We start from the raw sequence: 12,089 nt of genomic DNA on the forward strand, positions 1-12,089 counted from the left end.
CTATTTATGATACATATATAATACCTGACACGAATGACACAATGCAACAATTATAGCACAAGAGTTCCGCAATCCATTATTTATGAGTTATATAGTAGTGAAATATAAGAGTCCTGATGTGTCGGTGACTCAAATTACGTATCATCACGTTGAGGTCTCGTTTTGAAGGTACGAACTCTTAAAAAACAGATTCTTATCCTGTATGTATGTAACCATGCATTCGTCACAATTGTACAGTTGCCACCGACGTTCCTTTTTCCAGCTGGAAAAGGAGAAAACTTTGAATAGGCAAAGGACAGGCTGTGTAACCAACCAAAGCAAGGAGTGTGAATATCTTTGAACAAAACTTGCAAAGCACTTCTTTAACGATAGGTAGCCAGCATGTATGCACATTATTTGAAGAGGAAAGTAAGCTCTGCGACTTCACCCTGTCGGAGACACTGTTGACATGGTATTGTTTCTGAAGCCTCTATCGCTTTTAGTATGTTATTGGACAAAGTATATAAATATTAATGGCAGCCCTGGATATCTGCACCACGTGGTTGCATACATACAGAATAAGATTTGTTTTTCGACAACTTGTAGCGTACATAAAAGACGAGAGCCCAATGAGTAAAACACTATTGAGAAAAGTTATTCGCTATAAAAAAATGTCTGGTTTGTACAGCGCCACACTGTGCCGACTCTTTGTTCCGACACTGCCAGTCTACGGCTGTAATATGAACGTCAGAGCTTGTCATATACACCGAGATATGAAAAATCGACGCAGGTCAGCATCTTGAGGACTCAAAATTCCATTTAGCAGCAGCTGTTGAACTGTCAGAGACAGATGCTGCATATGGATACTGAAACCACAAGTCTTTATATTAGTTTCTTGATGTTTGGTTGGAAGAGACGTGTTAGCCCTGTAGTGAATTTGGCCTTGCAGTTCATTCAGTCGCTATTCTTTGGGAAAATGTCGGAGCTGCCGTTGTAACATTGGCTAGGTATTGCACTTGACTGTGAGTCTGTAGTGTGTAGCGTACGCTTTTTCGGAAGGGAACGAATGCGCCGACCTCAGTAGCCTAAAACTGCCTGATTGTAGGATTTTTGTAGGAATATCCTAATAGTGGCGACGACGATGAAGATTAAATTTAAACACAACGAAACAAACACCCAGATCCTGGGCGTGATTCCAACCCGTAACCTTTCGAGACAAGTCCGTGGGTTTACCATTTAACACACACTGGTGGCTGAGACCGAGACATCTCTTAAATCGAGACGAGACTAAAGACTATAATCAAAGACGAGACGTGGCTTAGTGTCGGAGAATGATGATGACCACACCCCCATTCATTGCAGTTTCCACACCAATATTAATTTGCAACATGTGATTGTCCTCCGTCCAAACGTCTCTCTCAGACAAATCTAATTTTTTGCAGTCAAACGTAGCACACCCTGTCTCTTCCAGGAATGGCGATAGGTCAAAAATGAGTTTGGATTGTCGTTTGTGGGACAATTCTAGCCTAAATTGATGTGTCATACATACCCCTTTCCATTTGAAAATATTGTGTGATATCCAATATGGCGGAATCCAAGATGGCTGCCATGATGCCACACCCCTATTCAATGCAGTTTCCGCACCAATACCCACTTGCTACATGTGATTTTGCTCCGTCCACGCATCTCGTTATTACTGGCCTGTCCCGATACTTTTGACTAACCCTGTATGTATTAACATTATATTTGAAATAAAATTACATCTCATGATAGAAGCAACCTATTATTTATTTTCAAACTAGTGTCAGATTCTTTTGAGTCAGATTGCTCTTGACATGTTTTGTGCCGCAATTTGGGATTGGGAAATGTCAATTTGACCAATTTGATATCCGATATTTGGCAGGCCTCCCTATCCGATATTAGGCCGAACGCGACCTCGTGGGAAATATAACCTTAATATCAAACAAAGACATTTACCCGAATAGGACTAGCATATCAACATACTCTAATATTCCATCTTTCTATGAAATATGAGTAAGCTATAGTTTCTCCTTACCTTCAATGTGAAAACCTTTGATCATGAATTGCTTCCAAAAACTCAGAAACTGAAAATTTCTGTTTTCGTCGATCGTGGACGCGCAGTGTGCTCATCAGCGTTCCCACTCACAATAAAGTATTAGCGGCATTCGACGAACGTAGTTCAGTGGATTGTTGCACATGGCCAGCACCCACGAGCCGAGAAATGATGGTATCCGATATTGGGCGGGTATCCGATATTATGGCAGTTTACCTTATAGTTAGGCTCAAAGGATTTAAGGGGTACAATGTACCCTTGTATCCCCCGTTCCTGCGTGGATTATCTCTATCGTTTTAGGGAGATTTCACACCGAAGCGACAAGCGAGAGGCGACACGCGTTGCTTGAGGATTTCACCAATCGAACGCAGGCTTGTGCAGCCTGCCTTGTCGCCACGATGTGAACGTTGCTGCTGATTGGCTCGTTCCCAAGAGACACATGTCGCCTGTCGCTTCGGTGTAAATTCTCCCTTAGACTTTTCTCCAAAGCATGAGGTCCATAAACTATGCGTCATGCTGCAGAAGTCCATTGTCGTGAAATAAGGAAGGCAGTTGATGGGCGGCGACAAATATTCCTGTGGCTACACGTTTACTCTCTTAATGACACACTGTTCTTGCATTGTGCCATCTCTGCTCCCAGGTACACCAGTCTTAGTGTAATTAACCACAGGGGGAAACAATGACAGTGCAAGGGCGTGTCTGCATTTCCTTCGTCACCGGATGAGCTGCTTGACAGATCACTCAGTCACGGCCATCACGAGTGATGGTTTCGCGGAAGAAGCAAAGGCATTTCGCGGAATGAGCACTTCTCTTTCGTACATACACATTCAAGGAGTGAAATATGCGTTTATCTTTTTCTCCTTGTACAAAGTTGGAGGCGAGCGACAGAACTGAATTCTTAAAAACGAGGAAGATTAACTTCCTATTTGGGCAGTGAAAACTGCAGGCTCGCCCAGGATCTCTGGCATACCTACCATTGCTTTACCAGGTGAGCTCAGGAGCATTGACAGGCTATTGCACACAGGTAAAATAGTGGCAGCGAAGAATGAGATCGGTGGCTTCGTATGTTTATTTTTGGTGCTGATGTGTATCAACTTAGAGACTAAAGACACACGTCAAATTCTTGCCGAAATGTTCTGCATTTTTAAACAAACGTGTTTGTAATATTCCGCAAATGCTATTGATTTTATTTACATAATTTGTGAAGCACCGCAACAGTTTAAAAAAAATATTGTTTGTTATTCATTCGTTGGTATTTGGTGTTTTTTTAATTGAGATATTTTGGCTACTTCAACTTTGGCGCTGGAATTGATGCATTAGGGGGCAAATTGCTCCTAAGTGTCAACGTTAAGTTTCGAACATAGGAATACAGGAGCAGTGGCGACTCGTGGCTTTTTCGGAGTGTAGGAAGAAGTTATGGTAAACCGAGGAAGGTTTGAAAAATTTCAGGCCCTGGCTCAAGGTATGGCAAGGGGTCCTTGCTCCTCACTTTGAACCATGAAATATTTTAATGTGAACCTATAAAAACCGACGAAAATAACATTGACAATATTTCAGATTTTGCAAGAATTTCGATTTTCTTCCCCCCCCCCCTCCCTCCCTGACGTCGTGTGGATTGACGATAATGAAAGGTGCTGGGTAAACTCTGAAATCATGTTAAATGCTTCTAAATTGTACAAGGATTTATTATTGATTTTTTTCGGATAATTGTAATTCTGCATCTACTTTTCTAGAGTTTTGACTAGAGTTTTGAACTTGCGTTACTTATTACAGTTATGTAATAGTGTAAATTTTACCCCAAATTGTTTAAAATGGTGCAACAAAGACATGGGTTCAACATAGAACTTAAAAATGTTTGAGAAAATTGTTTATCCCCAACTTTCTACCGATTTACTACCATAAAATCTCCTGAAATTTCGTGAACTAAATCGGGCAGGATAAAGAAAAGATAGAGGATGGATCGTGGTATGGTTGTAAAAAAGCTTGCTGCTGGCGAAGTAGAAAAAAGATTTGGACATAATTGTATTATTATTTCCTGAAAACATATTCCTTTGAATTCCATTTCCATTTCCTAGGGACTGGCGTTTGCGGATTATGCTAGATTTTATCATTATGCCAAAAGCAGGGTGCTGAGTGCCAACAAATATCAAACTGTGCTTGGTTTAGTACCGTTTTGCTGGGGTTGGCATCGCTGATTGAGGCAACTCATGCTGGTTCCTCGGCCCTCGCCAATCTTCACAATCTCCCCCCCCCCCCTCTCTCTCTCTTCACTGCCTCTTCAACTCTTCACCCATCTGACTGTAGGATGACCGCCGATGTTCCTCAGCGAGCGGCAGCTAAGCCATCGTTTTTTGGCTGCTGCTGGAGCGAGCGAGAGCAGTCAACTCTTGACAGTAGCTAACCTACGTATGCGCTCATAATTTTATAACACGCATTCAACTCCTGAAAAGTAGAGAACTGGAAATAAGTACAAATGAATTGTAGGACGTTCCTCACTTCCTGCATGGAGTAATCGCCTCGGCGTAATAATATGTACAATAGACAGTTTGATTTGTAATGTTTATGCATCCCATTGTACAGTCTTGGTTTGGTTATGAAGATAAAACTTGGACTCGCGAACCTGACCCTGTAAGCGTTTGCCGTATTTATTTTGAAAACACCGAAGCGTGAAGGAATAAGAATGCGACTTCTGACGTTGGAGAAGGAAAGAGCCGAGGCGGGTGTCAATCGGAGAGCTCATCTTCTTCCAACGATCGCCGGTCTAGAAGCGGCATTGGCTTGTAGCCAGGGGGGAACTTGGCTGACTCACTCGTGCTATTTGCCCAGCGCGAGGCCATTCTGAGGCGTCTTGGTGCGCACATAAGCATGGCTTCTTTCGCAGCACCAATGCCGTCTGCTTACAAATTACATACATTATGTTCTGTTCGTAATGAACCCTCCTTTTTCTTGAAGGTGACATTTTTTTCCCGCAAGTGCAAGGAATAGGCTATATTTACATTCCAAATTATTTAAATGATTAAAAGAAATGTTACTAATATTCTTCTGGGCGGACGTACTCAGTAAAACATTTCGGGAAGAGTATAGACAGGGTCATATTTATCATTAACTATACATTCAGGATAGGTGACTATGAAAATCCCGAATCAGTTAAGACAATTGATATTTCAAAAAAGAAAAGAAAGATAATCTGATACCCTTATATGTGGCAGAAAACTTCGAGAATAAAGCTCTCTTGATACACCACAATTCGAAATTTGCCTTCTCTTCGTAATCTCAATAATCTAGGAATGATTTCTCGAAATCGGGGTCGGGATACAAAATCTAAATCCCCCCCGAAGAACTAAGCATTTGGCACTTACCTTACATTTTAAACAGAGACAGATCTAGATTGATGGGGGGGGTCACTCTTCTGTAGTTTATATCCCACCTATGGCTCCATCCAGACTAACCTCTCTGTGGATGAATTGAGTTAAAACAAACTGCGACATATTTTTAGAACAAATTCATTACAACACGTAATCTGTAGCTTATTTCATGTGAGTTACGTTAAAGAAAACAAAACTCATGTCCTAGATTATATAGCACTGGAAATTGAAAATAAATTTCCTCACAAATAGTAAACAATGTAAAAATTACTTAGATTTGATATTTAAAAGAGTGACCGTAAACTTTTATGGAATATTGATTTTAAACATTTTCCAAGAAGGAGTGTATAAAAAACTAGACGTTTGTAAAATCTAATTGAACAGGGTTCCCAGTGCCCGGACAACCTGGGAAAATCATGTTCAGGATTAATGAATGAAAATAAATCTACTTGGTGGGAGATATTCCGTATATTTTTTATAACTTATTTATTTGAATAAAGTTGACTTTTTAAACAATTAGCACGTTGCGCTGAACACTAAATTTTAGCTATTATCATGTTAAAGCATTAAATAATTTGAAGATACCTGAAAATGTAGAAAAGTCCGAGAATTTGTTTTGTCAAAAATAAGCGGCAACTCTATTAAAGATGCAGTTCACCAAAACTTGCTTCGGTACAAACTCGATGTTAATCGTACTTTATACTTATATTACAACAAAATTATCATGTATGCTAGAATCAAACTATCATTATACATTCTTAATGGTGAATATAAACGAAATCAAGCAAGCCCGTCCGTAGAGGATTCAGCAGTGTTCCAAGGATTCAGTAATAACTCTATTCGAGATGCCCAGTATAGAACTTGGGAGGAATGAAGTCGCAGTTTTTATATCTTTTACCATGTGACAATAAATGTGTCAAGTAAATTATTATCGTGAAGAAAAGAATTCATCGAAATTCGTAGCATTTTTCACTTTTATACTCGGCGGAAACTAAAAAAAAAGTTCCTGCTTCCCTTGGAATTCTTTCTATGTTGAAAATTCCTCTGAGCGTAATGTCACTGCACCAGGAAACACGTTGAATCTGTGGCGAAAGTTTTGTCCGGCATATCGTGATGCAGAGGACAGTGTACCTTCAGTGATGCACCATTTACTTTCGCCTTATTACTATTGACTCGTGAATGAACCACGCATACCAATAGCGCGGTTTCATGTTTTCCTAGTTCACCAGCAAGTGAAAAAGTGGAACAGAATGAATGCACTTAGCTCGAATCAATTTTGTGAAAGCGAAGGCGATAAGCATTTTAATAGGAAAATATACACTGAATTGATTTGTGTTGCAATTAGCACTTTAAAAATGCTGTATTGCGTTCACAAGCAGAGAACTTCTGTGAGATCTCAGAAATAACAACTACACAGCACCATGCTAATGATAAAAGTGTATAATAAACACCATGTCTTTTATGTGTATAGTAAGATTATAAAATTGTATTTAAAACACAGCAACGGTATATTTGTTAATAATAATTGCAATATAATAGAAGCAAAAACTGGGAATACACAAACTTAAACGATATAAATTATACAATATCTGTAGATTATGATTACTAGGGAACGGAACTTTATGTGCTAAAAAACTCAGAAATATTTATTTTTTTATGTGTCATAAATGTTGAAAATATGTGATAAAAACAGGAAAATATGTGACAAAAATAAAAACATTTGGTAACAAAAACAAACTATAACATGCATTTTAAACACCTGAAATTAGTTTCTAAATGATTACCTCTTAGCGAGCAATTTTTTGGAAGAGTTGCAGTGGATCACCATAGTTTTTTCCAAATTCTCCATTGTAAATCTGTGACGATTATCTCTAAAAAGCATCTTATATTGTGAGAAAGATCGCTCCACGTCACAAGAAACAATTCTTGCATATTTGAATCACGAAATGTCACTAACGCTTAAGTTTTCCAAAGCTTCCTCTTCCTCTACTTCACTTTCCAAAACACATGCAATTTGGCACAAAGTTTGAAAACCTTGGTTTTTCCAAAAAAATTCTGTACATTTAGACATTTAGATCCAGTGAGTTCTTGCAGTTTCGTTTCTACTATACGGACTTTACCAATGGAAGCTGCCAAAGTGTTCGCGGATGATTCAAGCTTTCATATGGAATTAGAGAGAATGGACAGGTTTGTTGAGATGTATGCCAATTCGACTTTTAAGGAGGGCTCCATCAACAGTTCTTGCAGAATTCTTCTTTGTCGAGATCATTTACAACAGATACAATTTTTTCAAAGTTCTGGGCATAACATCTGCATCCAACCAAGTGCCCCATCGCGTAACTACAGGTGTAGGGGGAAGGGGAACCTCAGGACATTTTTGTTTAAAAATGTCTATTCTTCTAGGCGACTTGATAAAAACTTTCTTCCCATTTGAAACCAGTTTATCGACATTGGGATAAAGAGCTCTCATCTTTTCACATATTCTATGCAACGCATGAGCCACACATTTAACGTGCACCATTTTGGGGTAGCTAACGGCAAGGCCTACTGCAGCTTTTTTCATGTAAGCTGCAGCATCTATAACGAGAAGAACATTGTCAAATTTTATGCCTTCCGGCCACAATAGCTGCATTGCTTCATTAAAAAGCCTTGCTATCGTTACGTGTAGCCAGCCCCAGCTACTTACAGATATTTTCTCCCAATAGGATCGTAGGCGAGGCGCCAGAAGTCTGCCAGCGAGCGTGTTCAAAGACAAAACAAACCTAGCACTCTCGATATGAAAGAGGTGCGGAGAATAAACATTTTTCCTTCGAGGATTTCGAGGTAGATGAAGTCAATGAGCGATTTTATGTATTTAAAATGAAAATTCGCAAAATATGTATTTACATACGGAAAACTGGAAAATATGTGTTTTTATGTAAAATAAAATTTGCTGTGTTGACATATAAGGCTATGATCAGAATTTTGGCAAAAATGAGGGTCTGTATCTTATCGCAGAAAAAACATTTATTTACCTAAAGTTCCTTTCCCTAATGATTACATTTCATCTTTTGTTATGTATAATGTTTGTAAAAAATTTAATATGATATCGATTGGTTGGCCATGTAGCACGTGTGTACGAACGTAAAAAGATAGACGTGTCCTTGCTGGGAAACCTGATGGTAAGAGACCTGAAGGAAGTGGCAGGAGTGGTCAAGATTAGATCCATGTCGCCCAGCTCAGGGACACCGGAAAGCAAATATTTCAAAGAAGTAAGCAAATACAATGTGATAACCGAATATTAGGAAGTCAGAAATGTTGATGTTTCTATTATATTTTTATCAGTTACAATACTTGTGTTCATTTCCCTATCTAAAAATATTTCTGAACTATTAGAACACTCGCTCCATCATCACATTATTGTTTCTGTTGATTGAGAAATATTTAATTTGCCGCATACCGCTAGAAATTAAAAGAAAGAAGAAGAAATAAAAATAATGTACAGTACAAGGATGATAGTTAAGTGTGTGTGTGACGATGACCTATAATGCCTCCCCGATGTCGTAGTGGAAACGCTCTCTGCTTCTACTCAAACGTCAGACGTCTCAGTCGGGACAGTCTCGATTAGGCTACAGCATAAAGGGACTTAAAACAAACTTTGACCACTTTGACGTAGGGTGGTATTCTTAAAACAATAAAAACATAACTGGAGGGAGGTTCCAGTAACTACTCTTGAAACATCTGGATATTTGATATTTTATATAGTGCCAAGAATTAGGAACCATGGAGAATTACCCATTCAAAGACGCCCCTGCCTGTACACAATAATTCCTTGTAAGTTTGTGTACATAAACCTCTCCAGTTTCGACACGACACACCCACACCCACTCCCAGTGTTGTTAAAGATCCGGGAACCCTTAAATTCTAATAATTCTAATGGGTTCTGTTGTGTTCCGTAACAGGACCAGAACATTTTTTCTCGCACAATTTAAATTCGATCCAAGTTGCATATTGTTTCATTGCAATACGGAACTTGAACCGTATTCAAACTGATTCCGAAGAAAAGGTTCTTGCAGTGTATTGAAATTGATCCGGAAAAAATATTCCTGGACCGTATTTAAATTAATCTGGAAAAAAGGTTCCTTGACTGTATTTAAATTGATCCGAAAAAAAAGGTTCCTTGACTGTATTTAAATTGATCCGGAAAAAAAGGTTCCTGGACTGTATTTAAATTGGTCCGGAAAAAAAAATTAAAAAATTAAACAGGTTAAAAACGTTCTTTACGGTCCAGAACCCATTTACGCTTGCTGATTTTCTATCCTGGACCGGAATTGAATTTATATAATATTCCTTGCCCTTTAACAACCCTGCCCACCCCACTAACGCAACGTATTACATGCAAGAACCTTCGCACCATTACACACCCTCCGCCGTAACCGGAACTCCAACATGTAATGATCGCAAGCCAAGGTCAGGCACGAACGGGAGGTGCAAATACGAAGATAAATTATCCTGTGTTACGCCCCTCTGCTCCTGTGCTCCCCAGGCCGCGATGGACGTCTGGGTATATACGCCAGCGCGTGCGACGAGATGTCTGACCCGGTTGCTAGGAGACGAAGCTGTGACGCTTCAGGGTGTAGGTTGCAGCGCCACTCGCCCGTCCGCCTGGTCAGTAAGTCATTGGCCGCGGGAAGGCGAGTACGCGTCATGCCTCTGCACGGTTGTAATTATCTGTGTTTTGTGTCTTCCAGTGTGTGTCGGAAGCGGACCAGCGGGGATGTGTGATGTGTTCGAGTGCAGCTGAAAGTTGAGAGGAAGTGGTGAAATCCGCCATGTACCTGGTTTCGCATCATCCACGGTCTGGTAAGCTCGTTGCATGCTTGAATTGGAAGTTGTATTAGTGCTGTATGGATAGTTGCTAAAAGAAAGTAGTATACAACAGGGCATCTTGCATGTTGTACGCCTAAATTTTAACTTCTGATGTACACACACACAAAAAAGTATCTCCGACATAACCTGAATGAACATGTGTATTGTTGAGTGCGATATGCGTGTTCGGGAAAAAAAGCACTTAAGTCGCAAACTGCGATTTTCTTTGGCTTTCATTTAAGTCACACTGAATCAATGAAATAAAATATTATAAGTATAATTTGATATTGGGCATGTGTGAACATTCTAAACAGTGACAGTGATGATCCAACATATATATCATGTCTGTAATGTTTGTTATTGAAAAGATGAACACAAATAACGGCCCACTGTAAAATTGCCTTTTTTGTGCTCGCTCACTTATATTATTGGTTTAAAGGTTTTTATTTTTCTTATTTTTAAATCTGTAATCGTGACGAATATAAATAAAATTGTGTAAGAGACACCGTTAACTCTGATTACAGAGTTATAATCTTCCCCCACCAGGTTTGATTCTCTGTAGGGTTCACATTTCAGTGGTTCTTTAAAAGTAACGTAGACCCAATTATTTTAGTAATATCTACGATCTGAGCGATGACTTTTTCGTAAGACATTCTAATGTCAACCATTCTTCCCAGGAGTACACCTCTGAACCTACATTATTGCAGGCTAACGAGGTTTTGGCCCCCAGACCAAAAACAAACACAATCCTCTCTGGAGTTTCGTGTTCGTGTCTCCTTGTTCATGCGTTTGTTATGCCCCTTCAGGAATTTTATCTTATCGTCACGGTTAGCCACAAGTGGCAGAATAGTAGAAATACAATACAAAATATAATAACTACTGTAATCTAAATCTTTCACCCCTTCCCAAACTATCAAAATGTGCCTCTGGCTTTGCTAGGTGGTGCATGAGGTTATGAGGTCCACTCAAGAGTGAGATTGTTACAGGCGACTGATTAGGAAAGTCCTTATCAACGTCACGTCGTTCCTGTAAACATCAGAAGAACTGAATAAATGGTGTTGCGTAGTAGAAGTTGTGCAAAAATAATGAGTGCTAAAATCAGGAAAAAGTACAACCTGGAGATACTAGTTTCTCAGTTGCTTTGAGAGTAGGCCAGGCTCTTTCACTTTTAGAACAAGCGTTTTCACTCGGTGGTACATCTCCAAAGGAGACGCATTTACTTTTATATGGAGACTGGTACAACTAAAGCCTAGACACACTCAGATAAGGAGATAGAAAGCAGCCATATCGGCGATAAGAATAGACGACTTACGATTAGCAAGACAGTACAACCAAAACGCAAGATTGTAATTTTTACAATGTTCAGTATACCGGATAATTACAATGTATCAATTGAAAATATTTGAAGAGTTTAATTGTGTTGTTTATCAGCTAGATAGTTCGTAGATAGATAGGTTGTAACAAAATAGAATAACTGTCCATTTCAGTAAACTAACTTGCAGACCTCAATGGCAGAGTACTTACTTAGCACAGGGCACCATAGCGCCAGGGGTCCCGGGTTCGAATTTCGGCCTGGCTTTGATTTGATTTCTTATTTTAAGTCCACTGTATGCACAGAAAGGCTAATCGGAACTGGACCTCCAGTTTAAAGTGGGATCCGAACCACTATGTGCCTCGGGACCCTTTAATTACAAGGCGGCGACGTAACCACAAGACAATCTGGGAAGCCCCAGAATATTTTCCTTCAGATTTGACCATTTGGTGTATACACATTACACTACACAGTCTTGCACAAGTAATTAACGAGCACCATTTGGAAAGAA

At 39.5% G+C, this 12,089-nt stretch overlaps 1 protein-coding gene across 6 annotated transcripts in view; it reads left to right on the forward strand.

Annotated features, from left to right (window-relative positions):
• Window positions 1-12,089, forward strand: part of Mical (Molecule interacting with CasL) — a 282,128-nt gene that overhangs the window by 78,874 nt on the left and 191,165 nt on the right. For all 6 annotated transcript variants that reach the window (XM_083126409.1, XM_083126408.1, XM_083126413.1 and 3 more), the window contains exon 2: window positions 10,149-10,260. The gene's annotated coding sequence lies outside the window, so the exon portion shown is untranslated. The remainder of the gene's footprint in view (window positions 1-10,148; window positions 10,261-12,089) is intronic.

Source organism: Lepisma saccharinum, chromosome 8 (assembly GCF_977018435.1).
Source record: "Lepisma saccharinum chromosome 8, izLepSacc3.1, whole genome shotgun sequence".
In the NCBI taxonomy this organism is placed as follows: Eukaryota; Metazoa; Arthropoda; class Insecta; order Zygentoma; family Lepismatidae; genus Lepisma; species Lepisma saccharinum.